The 23,914-nt window shown below is 38.5% G+C and overlaps 1 protein-coding gene and 1 long non-coding RNA gene across 23 annotated transcripts in view; one reads left to right on the forward strand and one right to left on the reverse strand.

Moving 5' to 3' along the window:
• RBFOX3 (RNA binding fox-1 homolog 3) overlaps window positions 1–23,914 on the forward strand; it is a 1,135,878-nt gene that overhangs the window by 971,197 nt on the left and 140,767 nt on the right. The window lies entirely within an intron of this gene.
• LOC103099347 (uncharacterized) overlaps window positions 1–23,914 on the reverse strand; it is a 174,612-nt gene that overhangs the window by 21,122 nt on the left and 129,576 nt on the right. The window contains exon 3 of the long non-coding RNA XR_008915858.1: window positions 1–23,914. This exon is cut by the window's left edge and continues 21,122 nt beyond it; it is cut by the window's right edge and continues 28,845 nt beyond it. This is a non-coding gene — a long non-coding RNA (uncharacterized LOC103099347).

Consider the following 23,914-nt stretch of genomic DNA (forward strand, 5'->3'; position numbering starts at 1 on the left):
TTGTGCACAGTGCATACACTATAAATATATCTAAACTTAACTGAATCCTTACTATGAAATGGCAATCCTTTCATTCTCACCTCATTGACTCTCTTTCAAACTCTCTATAGTGGTTATTCCACACCTTTTCTCTCCTCAAGCCTCCTAAATTGCCTGTTTTCCACTCCTTCTAAGCATAGAACTCTGTCTCCTAATCTGTTGAGAAAATAAAAATTATTCATCTTTAGTCCTCTCCTTTACTGTATACCAAATATCTGAAAAATAGGTGATTCTACTCATTGGCAAAGCCAATCTTCTATTTGTGTCCTTAATCATCTTGTCCTGTCTCCTCTAGGAGCTTTTGATCATCCTCTTCTTCTCTCCAATCTTTCTTTATCTACTAGCTCCTTCACTGCCACATACATACCTGCTCAAGTCTCCTCCAAAATAAAGTAATCTTCATGTCACCCTGCCATTAACCACAAACTATTGTCTTATAGTTTTCTTCCCTTTATCAGCCAAATTCTATCTACACTTTCTCCATTTCTTTACTCCTCAATCAACATGGCTTCTGATCCCTCCGCTCTACTAAAAACATTCTTTCAAAGGGGGAGATAATTTCTTAATTGCCATATCTTATATCCTTTTCTCAGTCTTTCTTCTGCTTTATCTTTCTGCAAAATTTGTTACAGGCTTGCTCCTGCATATTTTTTCCTTCCCTTGGCTTTTATGACAACTCTCTTGAACCTGACTGGCCTCTCCTTCTCAGACTCTTTTGCTGGATCATCATACTTTAAATGTAGGTGTTGGTCCTGGGTCCTTGTCAATTTTTTCTTTATACCTGTTCTCAATTACTTCATCAGCTCCTACAGAGTCAAATTACCATCTCTATACAAAGGAATCCCCACATCTAAATATTCATCTCTAATATATTTCCTCAGGTTCAGGCCTGCATTGCTAACTGCCTATTGGATAGCTCTAACTGGATGTTCCTTATATACCTCAAACTCTAAGGGGATCTCATTATTTTGTCCCACCTTCAAGCCTTCTCCTTAACCAAAATGTCCCTAATTCCATTGGAGATACCACCATTCTTTCAGTCACCCATGTTTTTACCTTCAATATCATCTTAACCTTTCCAGTGAGGGATTATTCATAAGCAAAACAAATTCCAGCATGAGAGGGTAGACCATGACAGGAACATTAAAAAAGAATAAAGAAAGAATAAAAATTTATGATCTGGGATAGAGCAAGGGGAAGCAAAGAGAGGTAGAAACAGCACTTCGGTAGTAGGTCACTAGTTTTAAGCTCATTTCCCTTTCACTACTTTCTTCTTTGTAAAGAGTGGAATATGTTTGGGCAAAAAGATAAAAAATGGATAAGAGAAAAGATAGAAGAAAATACATAATTAACAATCATATCGATGACTGTGAATGGCATAAACTCACCTATGAAACAGAAGAGGAAAGAAGAATGGATTAGAAAGTAAAATCTAACAATATGTTGTTTTGTTTTTTGTTTTTATCATTTTTATGTATTTCATTAGATATTTCATAATTGTATATAAATTTTTAACAATCATTTTTAAAATTTTTAGTTCCAAATTCACTTCTTTCTCCCATCCCTCCCCTCTTAAAGAAGGCAAGAAATTTTATATCAATTATATATTTGAAGTCATACAAAATATATTCAGTGTCTTATTCATAACATATATATTTTAAGCATAAATATCCATACAGAGTTAAAATAAGATGCTGGGGCAAAATCTATTATGCTTCAAGTGAACTCATTCTTCACTTTTCACTCACTTTCATACACACTATATCCATAAATTACCAAGTCTTACTAATTCTCCCTGAACAATATCACTCACTTCTGTCCCCTTCTCTCCATTCACCATTTGAGGGTGGTCACAGTCCTAGTTTAGGCTCTTTGTACTGCTTGCTTGGATTACTGAAGTAGTCTCCTAATCGGTCTTGCTGCTTCTCATCTCTCCTTCCTCTCTAATCCATCCTTCATACAGCTGGCTAAATAATCTTCCTAAATCATGTCTGAATATGCTGTTCTCCTATTCAAGAATCTTCAGGGTCTCTCTATTGCCTCTGAGATAAAACACAAACTCCTCAGAGTGGTACTTAAAGTCCTTCAAATTCTAACTATATCTCCAGCTTTTCCATACTTATTTTTATTATCTCTCTTCAGATCAACTGTTCTACATTACTGAACGAAGCATCCCATCTCCTTTTACTTCTATGTCTTGGAACAGGACTATAATATGTTTCTTCTACATTTCTTCCTCTTACAATATTTAGCTTTCTTAGAAACCTCAGATCAATTGCCATCTCCTATAGGAAGCTTTTCCTTATCCCCTTAGTACTGTCTCCCTCTTCTCAAATTGTATTGCACTTTAATATCTGATGCAAATATGGTATTCCCTCTCAGTAGAATGTGAGTTCCATGAGAAGAGAGACATTTCCATTTTGTCTTTATATCCCTATGCATTGCACATAGTATGGACTTAACAAATGTTTGTTGAATTGAAGCCATTTCATCCACCCTAGCAGCAGTCTTTATTCTTTCTTCCCTTTCCCCCTTGCCCAACATAGATAAAAGGGGCCTTTATATTTTCTTTAGCACTAATCACTGAGCTTAGTTCAATCTATTCTTTAGTCCTCTTGACACTATTATTAAAAGATTGTGTCACTCTTTTGTATTCATTTTCCTTTATTTGACCTTGCTTACATCTTCTATACAATATTTTTTTAACTAAGTTGGTAGAAGAATCCCCTCTCCTCTCTTTCGACAGTTTCTCCTTTCCTTTCTCATCAGAATGGTTTCTGTGTGTAGCTTCAGCAATTTTTCCTTAAGAAAGAATTTCTTTCTTTCTTGTAGTGACTACCTCTATAGAATTTTAGATTATAGCATCTAACGTATCCTTTCTTTGAATCCAATCAAAAGAGTTGGGTTTGATTCTTGGTTTTACCTTCTTTTTTTCCCCAATTACATGTTAAACAATTTTTAACATTTGTTCTTCAAAACTTTTAGTTCCAAATTCTTGCTTTCCTTCTCATTTCCTATCTATTTCCTATTTCCTATCTAATTTCCTATTTCTCTTTCCTATCTCATTCATTGAGAAGACAAGCAATTTGATATATACCATATAAATGCAGTCACACATCTCCTTATTAGCTATATTGCAAAAGAAACAGACCCCCCCAAAAAAAAGAAAGTAAGTTTTTAAAAGTATGCTTTGATCTGCATTTAGACTCCATCAATTTTTTCCTCTGGAGGTGAAGAGCATTTTTTTATCCCAAGTCCTTTGGAATTGTCTTAAATCATTGTATTGCTAAAAATAATTAAGTCATTTACAGTTGATCATCATAAAACAGTATTATTGTATATAATGTTGTCCTAGTTCCACTCATTTCACTTTTCATCAGTTCATGTAGGCATTCCCAGGTTTTTCTGAAACCATTGCACTTGTCATTTCTCATTCATTCCATCATAATCATATACTACAAAAATGTGTTCAATCAATCCTCAATTGGCAGGCATCCTCTCATTTTTCCTATTCTTTGCCACCATAAAAAGAGCTGCTATAAATATTTTTGTACACATAAGTCCTTTAGCTTTTTAAAATATCTCTTTGGGATATAGACCTAATAGTCATATTGCTGGGTCAAAGGGTATGTATGCATGGTTTTATAGCCCTTTGGACATAGTTCCAAATTGCTTTCTAGAATGGTTGGATCAATTTGCAACTCCTTGGATCTACCTTTTATACTCTCTGACATTGGGCACTTTCTTTCTCAACATTAGTAGCTGATGATAATTAGGACTAAAGACTTCCTGGCTTCCAATCAATACTTCAGATAACTTGTCCCATTATTTGCCAAATAACATAGTAAAACTTATGTTCAAATTTAGCTAATTATTCCTATCTTTGAATGAAAAGATTTTGCTATTTTGGAATGGGAGTTAGGGTAGGATGGTACATAGAAAGGAGAGCACACTGTACCTAGAGCCAGAAAATTGAAACACAAATATCAAATCCAACAGTTGTTAGCTGTGTGATCATGAGCAAATCCTGTCACCTCTCTGAGTTTTGGGGTTTCTCAGCTATAACATGGAGATAATTATATCTACTCTGCCTATTTCACAAAATTTTTGTAAAGAAGACATTTTATAAGTGAAGTGCTATATAAAATGGGGGGGTTGTTAGTATTGTGTTTATACCTGAACAAGATTGTCACTTATGGAATTCAGCTTCTAGAGAAAATCACATTGTGCATCAACTTGAACATTTCTACAAATCAGACCATTGAGTTTGGCCTATCCACACAAGAAAAAACAAATGGATGAAAAAAATTTATTGCCTACGATGTGGTATGCAATTGAATGGCTGTTCTATAAATATCATTAATTAATAAGATACATCTTAGACAGACATTGAAAACAGAAAATTAACTTGCTAAATTACATAAAGGGAGCAGATTGAAGTGGACTGTACAGTTCTTTTGGGAAGTTGTACAGTTCTTTTCATTACTCCATGCATTTCCCCAAAATAAAAGCTAAGATTTTTAAAAAAAATAAACCTTTACCTTTCCTCTTGGAGTCAATACTGTGTATTGGCTCCAAGGCAGAAGAGTGGTAAGGGCTAGGCAATGGGGGTCAAGTGACTTGCCCAGGGTCACACAGCTGGGAAGTGTCTGAGGCCAGATTTGAACCTAGGACCTCCCATCTCTAGGTCTAGCTCTCAATCCACTGAGCTACCCAGCTGCCCCCTAAGATTTTTTAAAAATAAAGTAGTCTTCTGGTGGCATTGAAAGTGATTTGCAAGTCATGATATTCAGAGAATAATGAATGGCTGGGGAGAAAACTCCTTGACCCCTAGAGTATAGAACTGGGAACAGTAATTATGGGTAAGATGAATAACTGATGAATGCCCAGGTGTCAGCATTAGCTTCATGTATAACACATATTCCCAACCCCAAATCTCACCAGTAAGATAGATTAGCTGGGCCTGGAGTTGGGAAGACTTGAGTTAAAATCTGGCCTCAAAAATTCACTATCTGTGTATCCTTTGGCAAGTCACTTAGCCACTGATCGATTGTATCCTCAACTGTAAAATAGAGAAAATAAATGTACCTACTTCCCAGGGTTGTTATAAGGAATAAAATGTATAATAATTGTAAAAGAAAGACCTAGAAACAGTTTTGTAAAGCATTAGCACAGTGCTTGACACATAGTAGGTGCTATATGAATGCAAATTATTATTAATATTAATTATTTTCATCTTTACTCCCCAAAGGCTGCCTATGGATAGAATTATTTTCTTCTCTCTTAAGATTTCTAATATTAACAGAGGGGGATATGAGAAACATTTCTAACCCTTTCCATCTTGGAATAAATACTGTATATTGGTTCCAAGCCATAAGAGCAATAAAGGCTGAGACTGCCAGATTTTAACTCAGGACCTCCCATCTCTAGGCCTGGCTCCCAATCCACTGAAGGCTCTCAATCCACTGCACATACACTGTCCCTTTAGGAGATTTCTAACCCCAAACAATGTATTCCCATTAAATCATATATATGATATTAATTAGCCAGAGAAACTTAATCAGCTTTTAGAAATAGATATTTCCTAGGCCCGGGTAGTAAGAACAGTTGGTACAAAGAATTCCTTTGAACTTTCCAAAAAGTAAATGCAAAATCTGGGAGAAACCAGGGTAGACTAGTTCATGTGCTTAAGAGAAGAAGGGAGTAACATACATCTTCTGATTGCCAGAAGTCCTTTTCTCCCTTTGTACACTTCCCACAATGTTCCCCACAGGTATGGTATAATTGTTTGGCTTTTTATAGAATCCTATAGCTGCCTTTCCTCAATGTGTTGAATCTGTTGTTGGCTCTCTGTGCAGACAGTGCTACCTCCCATACAGTGCCATTTCAGGGACACGGGTTGCCAATGAGAAATACAAAATTTTTGACCATGCTCTTGTCAAGGATGGAGGAAGGAAGATGAGGCAGAAACTCCTTTTCTCTCTTCACCCAGAAGGACACTCTAGGTTGCTGAATGTCTCAATAATGCAGGGTTCTAAACTGATTTGTTATTTTATAAAAAGATATCCAGGGAATGATAGTGCATATTAGTTTAGTGCCTTCAATTGGTTCAATAAAGTTTTTCTCACCTGATAAAGATATTATGAATATCTTGTTAGTTACTTTAAGTAGGATGGGGTGATTGTTTCTTTGACTCAGTACACTCCTACTCTTATCCATTTAATGTCAATAAAACAAGAGGAGTAGACCCAGAAAGTTGAGTGGGCTCCTGTGGCTTATATGTAAGAGGACATGGTCAAGAGTCACAAAAATGTGTTCCTGCACTAACAGATTTTCATCTGCATAGCTGGAGAAAATACATGTATCTATAAGATAACAGGTCCATTGGAATATTGAAATTTTGGATTCTCAGTTAAAATGAGCAATTAGGAGCAGCTAGGTGACAGTAGATAGAGCACTGGCCTTAAGGTCAGGAAGAAGTCAAGAAGTTCAAATCTGGTCTCAGACACTTACTAACTGCGTGACCCTGGACAAATCACTTAACCCTGCTGGCCTCAAATAAAAAAGTAAAGTAAAATAAAATAAACAATTAGGACAGCTTCAAGGCAAAAAGGAAGTCCTAAAGGGTAAACATACAACCTGAGGAGTAAGCTAAAGGGAGAAGCAAGACTATCTATTTGACTTGGGGATGGATAGAGGGGCTGTGTATGTAAATAAGATTCAAGTCATTTTTTTATACCAGATAGTAGGAACATTCTCCCTCTTATTTAGAACTTTTTGACTTCCTGATTCATTTCCAATGGCCTGTCTCTAGCTCCTAATAATGAGGAGCCCTCTAAGACTTGGGGACCCAGTTGGCTCCACTTCTGAAACAATTGTTAAATTTTTTTCTCTTATTTCTTGCTACATGTGCTTTTCTTTCCTTTATCTTTTCCCTAGATTCTGCTCCTACTCCTTGATATTTCCTGTCCTTTCCCCACTATCCTCCTTTGTTCTTTACTCTGTTGGCACTTACCAGCACTAGTGGGCATTGCTTAGACCACCCTGGGTTAGAATAATTTAATGGTGATACTCATGCTAATGATGGTAAGTTTACAAAGTACTTTTTTCATAAGAACTTTGTGAGATAGGGAGAATAACTATTATTACCCTAATTTTTTTTCAGATGAAAAAACTGAGACCCAGAGAGACAAAGTGACTTAAAGGCCAACAGTTGATCCCAGGCTTCCTAATTCCAGATTTAGCACTTTTTCCACCTACCCTGCTTTTTGGAATGTAGCCTGGAGTATTTTTGAGCTCTTTTCTCTGCTCTCTGCATGACTGTGAGTGTTTTAGGTGCCCTTGTTAGATTTCATCTAGATTCAGGTGTGGGTACCATATTTTAACAGGGATATCAACAAACAAAGCATGGCAGAGGACTAGGCACAGAGACAAGAAGATGTGCATTTAAGTCTTTCCTTATACACATATTTGCTGGGAAGACCTAGATATATTATTTAACATCTCAAGCCTCTAGTCAATCCTCTAAGTCTATAGTTACATATGTTTTTAGCCTTCATTAATAGAGTTTTATGCTAAGAGTTCCCCATAGAGAATGAAATGGCAAATTAAGGCCCCCAAAAAATTATCCAAAGGAAGGTGACCACAATAATAAGGATTCTAGAAATCATATCATATAAAGAATTGAAGAGCGGCTAGGTAGCACATGGATAGAGCACCAGGCCTAGAGTCAAGAGAACTTGGGTTCAACTCTGGCCACAAACACTTCCTAGCTGTGTGACCTGGGCAAGTCACTTGACCCTGTTTGCCTAGCCTTTGCCCTTCTGCCTTAGAGTTGTTACTAAGACAAAAAGTAAGGGTTCTAATAAATAAATCATTGAAGGAACTATAAATATTTAGCCTGGAAAAATGAGAGGGGGGGGGCAGTTGATAACTGTCCTCAAATATTGAAAAGGAGTTTTCTTCTAGAAGAGGGAATAAAACTTGTCATTGGGGGAGTTTGGCAGAAGACCAAGGATGGCTAAGACTTTGAGATGAAACAAATGTGCCACAGTGGGGCAAAGAATCTTCTTTGGAAGGTCCTAGAAGAAAAACTGAAATGGGATTTGAGTCATCAGGGAGGTTGAGCTGTCAGATGGAAAAAAAGTTTTAAATTGTTCTAGGCTCCACAGAGCACAACTGAGGATAGGGATGATAGTTAAATTTGCAGAGGCAGATTTCCAGAATAGGAAAAACTTCCAAAAAATGAAAGTTATGCTTAAGTGGAATGAACTAGAAGACAATGAGGTCCTATCACTGAAGTCCCTTGCAAGTCTCTACTTATATGAGACAAAAGTAGAAGGAATTCCTTTTGAGCATGCTGGGACTCAACCACAGGGTCTGGGGATAGAACAGAGATCCAGTTTGTAGAAGAAACAACAAAAGGAAGGTCATACAATTTCAGGCTAAAAAGTACATTTTTAGAGACAATCTCTTCCACTTTGTTCATCTTCCTGAGGTCAAGGGAATTTAAGTAAATATGAACTGGAATCCTACATTATGTATTGACTCCTTGAGAATGGGGATCACGTCTTTTTCCTATTTGTTTTCCTAGTGCTTAGTATAGAACTTGGCCTGAAGTAAATAAGTAATAAGTACTTTTTCCTACAGTCTGTCACCAATTACTCTCAAGTCAAGCAAAGGGTTTGAGACTAAGATAAAGATGAAACTCTATTCTACTAAAGTTAAATAACACATATAGAAATGAAAATACAAACTTTTTACAAACTAAATATGAAGTGATTTCCCGGGAAGGGAGCACAAATAACTTGAGGTAGTGGGATCAAGAAGAGCCTTATGTAGAAGTAGTTAGGAATTTAACAAAGTAGAAATGTAGGGAGAAGCATTTCAGACATGGAGGGCAGTATATATACAAAGGTACAAAAGAAGGGATGAAATGTTGTGAACAAAGGAAAGCAGGCAGCATCTAGTTTAGCTGGAACATGAAGTGTATAATAATATGAAGTCAGTTTGTAATGATAAGTTGGAACAGGCTAGAAGGATTCTGAATGCCAGAAACAGAAATTGGTATTTTATCATAAAGGCAATAGGGAGCCACTGAAATTTCTTAAAGAGTGACATGGTTAGACTTTTGCTTTCAGAATATCTATTTAGTAGCTGTATAGAGGTTCAATTAGAGAGAGAGGAGGTTGGAATCAGCAAGTCCAATTAATAATTGCTATGTATTGCAGTAATCCAGGGGAAAGGCAACACAGGCCTGAATTAAGTTGATAGCATTGTGAGTGGAAATAAGGAGCTAAATGTGAGATGTTGTAGCAAATAAAGATTTGACAAATAGTGAGGTAGCAGGAGTTGAGGTTGGTTCCTATATTGTGAACCTGGGTTGCTGGATAGTAGTTTCCTCAACAGAACCAGAGAAATTAGAGAGAAAGAATCTATTTTCTACTTTGGGACAGGTCCAGTTTAAGATGTCTTTTGGACATCCAGGTAGCAGCTGGTGAAGAAGAACTGGCCCTGTGGAAATTAGTGATTTCTGTAGATCTGGGAGTCATGGGCAAGGAGATAATAATAATTGATTTCATTTGAACTGATGAGATCAATAAGAGTGAATCTCAAGTAAAGAGAAGAGACCCCAAAGAGTACAGTGGGATATACCAGCAAAAGGAACTAAGAAGCAGAGGTCATCAGTGTAGGAGGGGAACAAGGAAAAGGAAGTCTCATGAAAATTCTTTTTCCTGTTTGTTTTCCTAGCGCTTACTTAGCAAAGGGCTTGACCTGAAATAAGTAATAGGTACTTTTTCCTTCAGTCTATTAAGTGACTTGCCTAAGGTTACATAAATAGTGGTAGAATCCTAGGCACAGTTACTAAGGTAGGAGTTTGGACACAGAAACACAGCATTGAGATTTGAGTGGAAAATCTCATGAAAAAGTATCTAAGACAGGGACCCATATTGGTCCTTATGAGGAAGATCATAAAGGACATCCTTACACTGACTAGGATGTTCTCTGGGGGAAGATTTTCTCTAAGATCCCTCCTATCATTAAGATTTTATGATTCCATAAATGAATGAAGAAAGGAATGCTCTGGCACATGGGCCCCTGTCATTGAGAAATTTTATCCCTCTTCTGTCTCTCATAAAAAAGGTTTTTTCCTTCCCCTCCACCCAGGTTGACTTCTGATTCTTCTGACCTTACACCTAGAAAATCTTAGTAACTATGTAGAGCCTTTCAAACACTTAGCCACAGCTACAATATTAATACTAACCCCACTGCCCAAGAGAAATCAGTCTGTGAACCTCAAATAAGCAAAATGTTCTTTACTTTTTTTCTTTGAGTTTTGCAAGAGACTGTGTTGAGGACTATTTGGGGTCAAAAAAATACATCATCCTTGGGGGTATTGAGAACAGAAAAAGATTAAAAGAAAAATTTTAGTTGTGGCCAATTAATTCCTTAGCAAATAAAAAGTTTATTTACAAGATGGGTAGGACATGAAGCTGAACTTTGTCAATTTGGTTTTTTAGCCAGTTGAATTTTTATGATTATGTATTTGAGTATAATCTCCAGCCTAACAAGCTGTGATAGTTCTTGAATTCTGAAGCATCTAAGAACTGTGCTGCATGGATCTTTCTATTACTCAGGGCATGAAACTCAAGAGGCAATCAAGAATCGTGCTACATTCGCAAAATTGGGACACTAATGCATTGTTGGTGGAGTTGTGAACTGATCCAACCACTCTAGAAGGCAATTTTGAACTACACCCAAAGAGATATAAAAATGTGCATACCCTTTCCTTTGATCCTGTAATACCACTACTGGGTCTGTATACCAAAAAGATCACAAAGAAAGGGAAAGGACCTACATGCACAAAAATATTTCTAACAATTCTTTTCGTGGTGGAAAAGAATTAGAAATTGAGGGGATATCCATCATTTGGGGAATGGCTGAACAGATTGTGGTATATAGTGGTGATGGAATACTATTGTGCCATAAGAAATGATAAGCAGGATGATTTCAGAAAAAGCAAGAGAAAGAACTGTTGGAGTTAGATGCAGATCAAAGCATACTATTTTTTACTTTAGTTTACTTATGGTTTTATTTTGGAATTATGACTTTATGTGAGAATTCTCTTACAACAATGACCAATATTGAAGTATGTTCTGCATGATAATACATGTATAACCCAGATCAAATTGCATACCATCTCTGAGCTAGTAGGGGAGGAAGAGAGGAAGACAATTTAGATCTTATAATTTTGGAAAACATGTTGAAAATTGATATTATATAATTGGGAAAACAAAATATCTTTGAATAAAAGTATTAAAAAAATTTAAATTAAAAAAAATTTTAAGTTGATGCTTGACCCTCCTCAGGTCCTCAGAGAACTATTATGAACCAATGAGTTTAGAATTATCTCAATTTGATTTGTCAGGATAACAAATATTTAATGGTAGAAGGGAGAGTTTAATGGTCCTGATTAGGAGAGGCTCTAATCTATTTGACTTGGTGAATTTTTATAGAGCATGGACATATGTTGGCAAGGACACCTCCCATGGATGTGCCCTAGCCCTTTGCTAAGGGGGTATTGGTGAGTCCTCTAATTAGTCCCCGGTGGCTGTGACTTTCTCCAAGATGATTCCATACTGAGAGCAAGGGGGATGAGGAAGCACTCAAACTGCATCAGGGAACAAAGACAAAGCAGGTTCAGCCAGACTCTTGTCCTCGCCTATATAGCAAAAAGAAAGACTCTAGGCCAAATTCAAGCATGTTTTAAGTTGGAAGATCTCTAGCAGCCAAGAAACGCTTGGTCATGTAGTCAGACTTAAGCCATAGGCAGAATGAAAACTGGAAGAGAGAAAAGCTCATACTGTAAGATGAGATTGGGGCTGGAGGAATGAGGAGAGAGAAGACAGAGAGACAGAAAGAAAGAACAAGAAAGAGAAGAATGAATGGGCACAAATGGTAGAGAATGGAAAAGAGCCATTGCCAGCAGCCTCAGGTGGCATTTAGTGATGCACCATAGATAGATCACCTCTATTCGAAACACTTGCACCAGCTTGGGTCACTTGCTTCCAGCTTCCCTGACTGCATCCAATCAAACAGTACCTGAAGTAGGACACAGGCCAGGTAAAGCTGCAGACAGACACTGTGTTTTTTCCAGCAATGAAAGCTTTTCTCAACCCTGTGAGCAGTATAGAACCAGACACGACCAGAACAATAATGCTCACTGCAGCTTTAAGAGTGGCCTAGTGTTTGACTTGTTATCTCTCTGGGACACCCTCAGAAGGATCTCTTCCCATTAGCAGTTTGGGGGGAAGGTGTCATTTATGGTAGGTGATATTGTCTCCCAGCCACTCCCACTCCAGGAGCCTAGGGATATCATATAGGTTCTGGATCTTCTAAAAGTTTCCTAAAAAATAAAAGCAAAAACAAGAATTGCAAATGGAAAAGATATTAGAAATTATATAGCCTTACCTCTTCATTATACTGATAAGGAAATTCAGGTTTCCTTACCCAGAGGTAAGAAGGGACTTCCCCAAATATCATATAAGTCATAAATAGCATAGCTGGTAGTCAAACCAAGTCCTCTAACTCCAAATTCATTGCTTTTTGTATACTTAATATTGTTATTTGGGAGGTGAGGGGCAGCTAGAAGGTTCAGTGGATAGAGAGTCATGTCTGGAGAAGGGAGGTCCTAGTTTCAAATCTAACCTTACATTTCCTAGGTGTATGACCCTGGACAAGTCACTTAACCCCAGTTGCCTAGACCGTACCTCTCTTCTGCCTTAGAACCAATAGTATTGGTATTTAGACAGAAAATGAGAGGAGAGAGAGAGACAGAGAGAGAGACAAAGAGAGAACAAATGAGAATGTGTGTGGTAGTTATTTGGTAGGCTGATGTTGTCCTAGACCCCAGCCAAATCCCCAGGATTGCTTGAACAGAGCTCTTACACAACACCAGCACCACCCCCATTCGTAGGAAGCAACAAGACGGCAATAACAGACCCAACTCAGGATTCTGGGGAAGCCTGGACTATGGTAGGGAAAGGAGCACTGGCTTAGTAGGAGAAGCAGGATCTCAGGCAAATGGTTCTTCGTTTTCATCTACTATCCACTAAGGGAAGTTGGACATTATATTTTCACAATTAGGCACTATTTATTTGCCTCCAAGACTATATTTGGCAGAACAAGTGCAGATCTTCATCAGTAAAAGGAGTTTTCTCCTTGTACCAGTGAAATCACAGACCCTGGCAAGAAATATATACATATTTACATGTATGTAATTCACCCCACTCCAAATAATACAAGGGCTGGAGGATCCCATTGTCCAGGCATTAAAAGGATGGGAGCAGAGAAGCTATGTCACAAAAGAATGAGCAACAGAAGATTGAGACCCAAAATATCTAAGAGGTAGAGGAAGAAGGAATATGGGGGCTATATATACACTAAATAGGCAGGTAATGTTTCAGCTAGGTAGGAATCACAAATTCAGAGCAACTCAAAAAGAGAGCCAGGCACCTTGCCGCATGAGAAATTGAGGAAGTATATGCTACCCCGCTTACTCAGAGATGTTCTGATGGTTAAAAGATTTCAGAAACAAGCAAGTGGTACAGTGGATCTGGCTGGAGTCAGGAAGACCTGAGTTCAAATCCAGCCCCAGACACTTACTAACTATGTGACCTTGGGCAAATCCCTTAACCCTATTTGCCTCGATTTTCTCATCTGGAAAATGAGCTGGAGTGAAAATGGCAAACCACTCCAGTATCTCTGCCAAGAAAACCTCAAAAGGGATCAGACACAACCGAAACTGATTCAACAACAAAAGATTGCACAGTGGGAAGAATACTGTGCTTGGGGATAGGAAGCCTTGAGGGGCAGCTAGGTAAGCACAGTAGAAAGAGAGCCAGGGCCAGAGGCAGGAGGTCCTGGGTTCAAATGTGGCCTCAGATACTTCCTAGGTGTGTTATTCCAGCTAGTCACTTAACTGAAGTTGCCTCACCCTTACTGATTTTCTGTCTTGGAACCCATACTAAAACAGAAGGCAAGGGTTTTTTTTGTTTTTTTTTTAATTTTAATTTTTTTATTTATTTATTTAATTAAAAAAAAAAAAGACGATTTTAAATCCTACCTTACTGGCCACATTTTATTAGATGTATGGCCCTGGGCAAATTTCCTCATATGTAAAAGGTGGGGAATTAAATGAGATAATATGATATAAACTTTCATAAAAGTATATAAAGCACCATATAAGTATTAACTATTATTATCTTAAGGATTATCTAGTCATATTACAAATGGGGGAAAATGGGACCCAGAGAGATATGGAGTTACCCACCAGGATCATAAAGGTAGGTGACCAGAATTTGAAGTCAGAGCTCCTGACTATTGTCACCACTGCAGCTGAATTCCAAACCTAGTGTTTTAGGAATTTGATGGTAAAACCAAAAGTGGAACTCTCCCTCCCTATGCATGGCGGGGGAGGGGGGGAGCAATTATTTTTTCAAAGGAAGGAACCACCACCAAATTCCTTACTGCTAGACTTCCCTACCTCTTGGAAATCTCAGCTGAAGTACTACTTTCAACAAAAGACCTGTCCTGCTTATCCTCAGGAATCAGTCCTGCTCCCCACCCTACCCAATTACTTTCTATTTATTTTTATTATATTTCGTATTTGTGGAGAGGTTTCAGAGACAGAAAAGCTTGAGTTTGAATTCTGCATCTGATACATACTGGCTTGTACGACCCTGAGCAAGTCACTCAATCTCTTAGTATACCCACTCCAAGACTGTATTCTGAAGAATGATTGCAGATCTTCATTAGTGCAGGGAATTTCCCCATCAGGGAACTAGTGGAAGAGGAGATATTTTTATTTGCTTGTCTGTGTACATGTTGTGTCCCCATCCTACAGAACATAATAAGCTCCTAGAGATCAAGAACTATTTGTTTTTATCTTTGTATCACCAGTGCCTATCACACATTTGAAGACTTAAGTAAAGTCTAAATCTGGCCATGAAAAAAAAAGAAAAATTAAAATGAAATTAAAACAGTTAGAGACAGATTAGGGGATGGGGGAGAGATAAGTAAAGAGGTGGTCCCCTCCTGTTCACTGAGCCAAGGAAGAAATGCGACTTGATTTGGGGCATCTTGCGCCAGGAGCAGCTGTCAATCAACAGGAGTTAGCAGGTCTTCTGAGAGACTGGAGAGGAAGACCAATGCTGAATCGGCACCAGCCCTCAGAAAGACTATCGTCTGAAACCGGAGACAGAGAAGATTATAGAAGAAAGCAGAAGCAGCCAGAGCATGTGTGCAGGAACAGCCAATACTCCCTTCATACATTAGTAATAGGGAGTACATCTCAGCCTGTGCCTTTGGTGCTGCTAGAAGTGGGGGTTGGGGAGGTAGTAACCAACTCAGAGTTCTAGAGGTTAAAGGATGGAACTATGCCTGGCCTGTCAATATCTATCCTGTGTCATCCCTCCCCTGGAGCCTTTAGAGATGTAGGAAGGTGGGAACAGCCCTGGACCCTTCACTTCACCGCTATCCCAACCATAACCCCATACCCTCCCATTATGCTCCACTCCTACCCCCTGGCTTTCCTGGCCCAGCTTGCCTCTGTTGCACAACATTATCATTTCATAATATACTGAAATATACATGAAGTTGGCTGAATGCAGACAAAATTGCACCATTTACTGCATGAATATTTCATGCTGGCTTAGCTCCGAGGTATCCCTCTGATGGAGCTGGAAGCCCACTGCCCTGGACCTTCTCCGGCCATCCACTTCCTGTTCTGTTTCACTGAGCACACAGGGTTAGTTTTGTGGATTGGAATGTCTAGGGAGAGGGAAATGAATGGAGAGAGAACTCTGGGCTTCATCCTTTCAGAGGGAGGAGGAAGGAGAAGATAAAGATGAGCATATGATCTCTCATTTGGGGCCAACCCTCTCCCCCAACTTTGTGGCTTGGATATTCCCAGAATATCCCCGTAGAACAGGGGGAAAACAGGTATGCATCAGAGGGAGAGGCACCTGGGCGCCTACTGACTTATTGTATTCCAAAGTCCTGGAGCAAAGTTGGGCACTGCCAAGGATATAGCCAAGCAAAGCTTGAGGGACTTTGGCAAGAAGGCTGCCAATATCTCTTGCCTAATTCCCTGGATGCTTGGAATAGTGGTCCTCTCTCACCCTGCCAAGCCCCTGGACCTGTAACAATGTGGCAGAATAGAACAAGGGCAACAAGGACAACAAATACCATAACTGCTGAAAAAACAAGACTATAGGAATGTGGATGGGAATATGCTGATGTGGTCTGTATATAAGGATGTAGATAATGTGGGAACAAGGAGCCTGGGAATGATTCTGAGACATTCTCCCCAGAACTGCCCAAAGAGTATAAAATTTCGAGAAATAAGGTTTTGCAAACTGGAGTCCTTTCTCCATAACTCTTGAGAAAATTTAGCCATGTACATCAGGACCACAATAGCTGTACCACTGGCTACCAGCCAACTTACTCCATGTCTGTGTGCTGTAAACCTATCTGTCTCTCTAGTGACTTCCAGGGGTCCCTAAATGCACCTCAGTGCCAGACCCTCCCCTTGTATCACCTGATCAGGCTCTCAGACACATTGTGACTTACCTCCTTCTGCTCCTGCCTGCTGTGAAACAGTCCTCCCAAAACCTCACGGGACACAATACCATTTACCATGAAATCAGGCCTCAAAGGACAACCTTGAACCTTCTAATCATCTGCTTCCCTCAACAGATCTCTTTCCATCCACTGATACTCTATTGGACTCATTCCTCCATAGTTAATAATCCCCAACCAGCTGTCCACTCTCTTATTTCCATCCACCTTGCCCTACCAATTACCCAATCCAGATCTGTCTGCCTCTTAACTTTGTCTCTAAATTCCCATTTTATAATTTCATTTTTTCTTTCATTTTAAATCTCTTTCTTACTCCTTCAATCTTCTGTCATTCACTGAGCCCTGACAATCTAACTCCCTCTTAAAGACATTGATTCAGGTCACACTTTAAGTACTAGTTACACTTTCTCTCATACCTCCAACTTACTATTTTCAAAAGGATAGTTGGAATACTCCTTGTTCCCACTGCCATTTCCATATTTTCTCTACCGTCATCATCCAGCAACCACTCTTCTTTTAAGGTTCATATTATCAAATCTATCACCCAATTCAGATCATGGTAGCTGTAATCTACCAACCCTTATACCTCACCCAGGACATTCTCCCTCCTACTTCAATGAGTCTAGTACCCAGCCTCACTTTCTGACCCCAACTCTTGCCCTCATATTAGGGGACTTAAGCATGAATACTGATGTTGCCCTCTAATATCATAATTTCCCAGTTCCTCAATCAACTCCATTCCCATATCCAGTCTTCTATATCTCAACTATACTCAGGGTCACATACCCTTGATATTCACATCAATCACAAATGCTCCACTTTGATTTTCTTGGGCTCAAAAATTCATTTATTTGATCATAAATCATTTATCATTACATCTTTTCCTTTGCCTTTTGACACACATATAATTCAGTTCTTCCTCACTGTGAATTCTAGTTCCTCAACTGCTCATTATTTCCCCAGGCCATCATACCTAACTACACTCACCTTCTTTCCCAATCTTGATCTCTTTTAGTGAACCATTTCAACTCTACACTGTTCTCTGCTCTCAGATTCTTTGCCCCATCTCTAATCACTCCTTGCTAAATCCCAATTCCCAGCGTCTAACTGCTTCCCAATATTTGTTTTCATTTCCATCTTCTCTAATGATTGCCCCTCGTTGTTATGCCCATACTTTATACTGCAGTCTCTCCTGATCTCCTGGCTCCTTCTCTGCTACCCATACAAACAAACCCACATCTCATCCAACTTAAAAAAAAAATCTCACTTTATTCTACCATCCCTAATATCTACTAGCCTATATTTCCCCACTTCTCATCCAATCTTCTAGAAAAAGTTGTTTACCTTTACCTCTCTCAGTCTCTTCTAAACCCTAGGCAGTCTAACTTCCAACCTCATCATTCAACTGAAACTGCTCTCTCCAACTAATGATCTTTTAATTGCCAAATGTAATGATCTTTTCTCATTTCTCATCCTTCTTGACCTCACTGGAATATTAAACACTATTGATCACTTCCGTCTCCTAGACACTCCACTTTGGATTTTGATCATACTGCTCTCTTAAATTCTACTGTCTGATCGCTGATTCTCAGTCTTCTCTGTTGAATCTTCCTCTAGGTGATACTCACAAAACTTTGTCCTAGACTCTTTTTCTCTATATACTTCCTCACTTGATAATTTCAACATTTCCCTTGGGTTTAATTATCATCTCTTTGCAGATAATTTCCAGATCTATATATCTAGTCTTGGTCTTTCTTTTCAGTTCTCATTCCACATCACCAGCTCTTTACTGAACTTTTCAACCTGGCTGTCCCATAGACATCTCAAATTCAACTGTCTAGAACTGAATTCACTATCTTTCCCCTCCCTTCCTCCAAACTTTGTATTACTTATTCTTTTATTTATATTAAATAATGTTCTCTATTATTTGAAGGGCAGCACCAATCTCTCAGTCATCTAGGTTCACAAATCTGGGACAATCAATCCTTAGTTCTTTACTTATCTCACATATCCAATTAGTTGCCTTTTTTTTGTAGTTGTTGCCAAATTAGTTGTCATTTTAACCTTCACAGAATTTCTCATGTACTCCTTTCTCTATTTATGTAGCCACCATCACCTTTTCCCTGGGCTATTATTTTAGTCTTCTAATTGGTCTCCTTGCTTTAAGACATTCCCACTCTAATCCATCTGCCACATAAATACCAAAGTGATTTTCTAAAACGATTAGTCTGATCATGTCAACTCATCTTCCAAATGAAATAAATATTAGTGGCTCCCTCTAGGACCACGTATAAATTCTGGCATTTAAAACTCTTCAAAACTTACTTTTCTAATTTCTTATATATTACTTTCCATTACACACTTTATTGAATCCAACTCTATTGCTTTTTGCCATACTTTTGCACTGGCTCTCCCTTTTGCCTGGGATGTTCTCCCTTCTCACCTCTGCCTCTTGGAATCCCCAGGTTCCTTTAAGACTCAGACAATTAAAAAAATAAAGAGTAACTCGTATCTTCACTAAATAGATAGAAGAAGGGTGGAGATGGGGGTGGGGGGTTGGACTCCCCATTAGACTGTAATCTCCTTGAGGTAAGGGATTAATTTTATCTTTCTTTGCATCTTATTGCTTAGCACAATGCCTAGCATATAGTAAGCTTAGTAAATGCATCTTGATTAATTTGTATTTAATAAAAAGAGGATATTAATCATGGAAGGGCTGTGGAGCAGCTACAATTTCAAACATTTGGTTCTTCTGACCATTCCTGTATGGGAATAAAGTGGGCTTACATTGTCCATCCCTCTAATATTGACCTCTAGTATAAAGGACTCTTCTCCAACCTGCAAACTCCTATTTTCCCTTTAAAACTCTAAGCTGAACAGAGAAACTCTTGTGCCTGTGTGTGCATGTGCACAGGTGTGTGAATGAGTGAGGATGGGGGGGTACCCCTTAGGGCTCAAGCAAAACTAAAATAATATAGTTAGAAATAGTTATTTAAATGGTAGGAAAAGGTGGAGGAATCTCTTCTTCTCTTGGGGGAAGGGACAGACATAGCAGCCCAAATGGGGGAAGACCATTCATTATCCAGCTAATAGACAAAGTAGTATTCTTGATTCCTTCCTCCCCTGACCTATTTCTTGTAACACTGAGTAAAAGAGGTTATGAGAATACCATGCTCTTCTCCCTTAATGGATAGGCTAGATGAGGGAATAATAGTCCTCTTCTCCTAGTTACTTCGGTAAGTGTATCCATAGGCTTTAGAGTAATAGTCTCAGACTATAAATAGGAGAGGGAGAGAGAGGGAGAGAGAGAGAGAGAGAGAAAGAGAGAGAGAGAGAGAGAGAGAGAGAGAGAGAGAGAGAGAGAGAGAGAGAGAGAATCTTAAAATTTCCTAGGAACATTTGGTTAAGGCTATTCCCCATTTTAAACAATGAAGGTACTTAGGAATGTATTGGGAACTCTAACATTACTCCACCCATACTTAGGCATACTTTAGGGGAAGATAAAATTGTAAACTCCTGATGGAACAATGAGAAAAAGTCCCCAACCCATCCATACTTATAGTAAAGCTAGAACCTTAAGCTAGGTTTATTTTTAGATCTAATACAAAGGGGTGCTAAGTACCTATGAAGGTCAAATTAATCACTAAAAGGTCAAGCAACTTACAAAGAGCAAGCTTAGCAAGAGGTGTGAAGTTTTAGTCTACTCAGGTAAGGTGATTAACAAAAGAAGATGTGAATTAAGTCCTGTGGAAAACGTCTACTGTGATTGGTAGATGTGAAAATTTAGGGGAGGTGACATAAGAGAAATAAAATCTGGTGGTGAGTTGATAAAAGACTGACTTGGTTTTCTCTCTTAAAGAGAAAGGCCTAGGCCAATTTCCAAATAACTTAGTCATCCTGTGACTGCCTCTTTATACTCATATATTTTTTCTGTCACTCTAACTTCTGGCTGTTTCTATCTATTCTCAGTTTCTTATATTTCTTTTTCTCAGGGCCTCCATGAATAGTATCTCTTATTTCTCTTCTTCTTTGCCCCCTGCACCTCTTCCAGCTTCTCCATACCTAAGGTATTTATTGCTGCATTTATTATGAGTCTGTCTCTACTTACATCTTCCTCTTTGTCTTTGTAGCCCAAGGCTAAAACCCGAGCTCTGGATTTATATAGCCCTGGTTTAGTCATGGTGTCTTCTCTCTCTGGCTTGTGCTCTAGTCAGTGTTCCCTCCTGGGGACCATAGAATTTGGCTCACGTCTAGGTCTTTATGAAAAAGGTAAAGTTTCCTCAGCTCCCATGTCTACACTCAAGATAACAGCCTATCAAATATAGGACAGGCTTTATTTAACCCAACAGAAAAATACAAAGAACTCATATCTGTGCCCATAAATAGTCAAGATTACCCTCCTTTCCATCCTTGATAACTACTCTCTCCAAAATTATCAATGATCTTTTAACTGACAAATCTAATGGCCTTTGCATAGTACTCATTATTCTTGATCTCTTTGCAATCTTGAGACTGTTGACTACCTTCTCTAAATATATTTTCCTCACTCAGTTTTTCATGACACTATTCTCTCAGTCCTCCTGACATGCTACTTCTTATCACTCTTCTTTACTCTGGGTCATCATCTAAATTTTTTCCTCTAATAACTGGGTATACCCCAAGGCTCTGTCCTGTGCTCTCTTCTCTCTCTACGTTTTCTCTCTTAGAGAGATCTCATCAGCTCCTATGGGTTCAATTATCATCTCTATGCAGATGACTCCTAGATCTATGAGCTCATTCTTCACCTCTAGCCTAAGTTCCTATCCCACATCATCAATTACTTATTGGACATTTCAACCTAGATGTCCCATAGGCAACTAAGAATCACATATTCCCCTCTCAAACATTTCTGTTTCTTTTTTTGTGGATGATTATTGATCTTTTGTTTTAACATCACCTAAATTCCCCTCCTACATCCCTCACATTTCCAGAGTGCTATGCTTTATAACAAATAACAAAAAAAAAAGAAAAGTAAAAGGAGGAAAAGAAAAAAAATCAATAAATCCAATCAACACATGTAAGAAAAAAAATGTAACATTTCCAATGATGTTCCACACCCCTGAAGCTTCCAAATTCAAAAAGGAATGGAGACAATGGCTTTTCATACCTCTTCTTTAGGGTCATGCCTTTCTTTATAATTGTCGACATTTATTTTTATTGTGTTTTGATTATTATTCTATCTATTTACAAGTGTTGTAGTTATCTCATGTAATAACTAAATTCTTATTAATGCAAATAATCTATTTTGTTTTCCTGACACTTCATTTTGCATCATTTTATGTTAGTCTTTCTATAATTCTCTTTATTAATATTATTTCTTATGGCATAGTAATTAAACTATTACTTTCAGATACCACAATTTGTTTTACCATTCCCTGGTTAGTGGGCATCTTCTTGGTTTCCAGTTCTTTGTTACCACAAAAACTGCTTCTATAAATATTTTGGTGTATATGGAGCCTTTCTTTTTCTCAATAACTTCCTTGGGGCATTTGACCAGCAGTAAAATCTCCAAGCCAAAGAGGGTAGAGATTTCAGCTATTTCATATGCATAATCCCAAATTGCTTTTCATAATGGTTGCACTAATTCATAGTTCCACTAACATTGCATGAAGTTGGCTGTATTCTATAGCGTCTTAGATATTGAATATTCTCACCTTTTGGCATCTTTGCCAATTTGCTGGGAATGAGGGCAGATTTAGGGATTGTTTTGATTTGCATTTCTTTTATTAGTAGTACTGTGGAGCACTCTTTCATAGTTATTTCTAGTTTGTAATTCTTCTGTTGATAACTGTTTATATCCTTTGACCATTTGAAATATTACTATTTCTGACTAGGGTACCATATCCTTCTAGTCAGCCAGGTTTTAAACCTTATTTCAGCCCTGACTTTTCCATCTTAATCACTCCATATATCCAATAACTTTCCAAATCTTGTCCTTTCTTCTTCCCAGAACATCTTTTACTTATATACTCTTTCTTTCCACTCACAGAGCAACCACCCTAGCTCAGGCCTCCATCACTTTTACAAAAGCCTCCTAATTAGTCTCAATTCTTTAAGTCATTCCCCATTCCAATATCTCCTCCACAAAGCTGTCAGAGTGATTTTTCTAAGGTGTAAGTTCACCTCCCCAACTATTCAGTAAACTCCAGCAGTTCCTGATATCTCTAGAATCAAATATAACATCCTTTGTTTGGCATTCTCAACCCTTTAAACAGTCTGGCCCCATCCTACCTTTCCAGCTTTATTGCACATTATTCTCTTCTGAGTACTCTCTAGTCCAGCCAAGCCCATCTTCTTCCACAAGTACAATTCTCCATCTTCCATAGTCACCTAATTCTACTACTAGCTCTTTCCCATGCCTAGAAGATCTCTCTCATCATCTCTGCTTTTAAATCCTTAGTTTCCTTCAAGACTCATCTCAAATGCTATGGCCATGGGGCCATGGGACCCCAGAGTTGCTAGTGCCCACTCCCTTAAAGTTATCTTGTATCTGCTTTGTATGTATTCTATATAAACCTATATTCACTCATGGCACCCTTGTTAGAATGTAAACTCTTTGGGGGTAGGTGCATCTTTTACTTTTTTTAAAAACCTTTACCTTCCAGCTGATTCCAGAATCAATACTAAATCTAGGTTCCAAGGCAGAAGAGAGCTAAGGTCTAGGCAATAGAGGTTAAGTTATTGCCTAGAGTCTCCAGGCATGGCTCTCTATCCACTGAGACACCTAGCTTCCCTTCTTAATGAGTTGTTAAAGAAACAAAGGAAGCACCCAGGGCCCTAAATGAGTTCTAGGATAATCAAATATTAAGCATTTTAAAGGATTATCACCTATTTACAGAAATACAGAAGACTTGCAAACACATTTCTCTGTTTCTTTGTTATTTCTGTCTCTGAATCTCTTATATAAATCTGTCTTTCTGTCTTTCTCTATCTGTGTGTGTCTCTCTCATTCCCCCCCCCCCCTCCAACCACCCACTCCTCCCATTCAGGTCTCTTTTCAAACTGGGAAGTCTGCAAACCAAAGGATGAAAGTTCTGGAGTGCTTCTATGGTTTAAACTGGGGGAGGGTGAATCCCAGAGTCAGCTCCTACAATCCTGACAGTTTGGGGAAAGTTTCAAGCCATGACCCTAAAGCTCTTCCTCACTTTTTCTTTTCCTTTTCCCAGCTCCCCTTCTGCCCCACTCTCTCCAGCAT

The sequence above is a fragment of the Monodelphis domestica genome, chromosome 2 (genome assembly GCF_027887165.1).
Source record: "Monodelphis domestica isolate mMonDom1 chromosome 2, mMonDom1.pri, whole genome shotgun sequence".
In the NCBI taxonomy this organism is placed as follows: Eukaryota; Metazoa; Chordata; class Mammalia; order Didelphimorphia; family Didelphidae; genus Monodelphis; species Monodelphis domestica.